Below are 478 nucleotides of genomic sequence, written 5' to 3'. Positions count from 1 at the left end.
CCAAAACAACTGTACTGAGGCGCAGTGGCTCACAACTGTTAATTCTAACACTTTGTGAGGCCGAAGAGAGGAAGCTTTGAGGCAGGAATTGGACACCAACCTGAGACCCCGAATCTATGAAGAAAAACATTAGCCAGGCAGTGTGGCCTGTAGTCCTAGATACTCAGGAGGATGAGTGAGCCATGATGGCACTACTGCACACCAGACCAAGACCCTGTCTAAAAAATACTGTTTCAGCTGGGTGCGGTGGCTCACGCCTGTAATCCCAGCACTTGGGGAGGCTGAGGCAGGCGAATCACAAGGTCAGGAGTTCAAGACCAGCCTGGCCAACATGGTGAAACCCTGTCTCTACTAAAAATCCAAAAATTAGCCAAGTGTAGTGGCAGGTGCCTGTAATCTCACTCAACTACTCGGGAGGCTGCGGCTGAGTAGCTTGAACCTGGGATGCTGAGGTTGCAGTAAGCTGAAATCACTCCAC

This window comes from Mandrillus leucophaeus, unplaced genomic scaffold (assembly GCF_000951045.1).
Source record: "Mandrillus leucophaeus isolate KB7577 unplaced genomic scaffold, Mleu.le_1.0 Scaffold112, whole genome shotgun sequence".
Taxonomy (NCBI): domain Eukaryota; kingdom Metazoa; phylum Chordata; class Mammalia; order Primates; family Cercopithecidae; genus Mandrillus; species Mandrillus leucophaeus.
Note: the sequence above shows the minus strand (reverse complement) of the source record.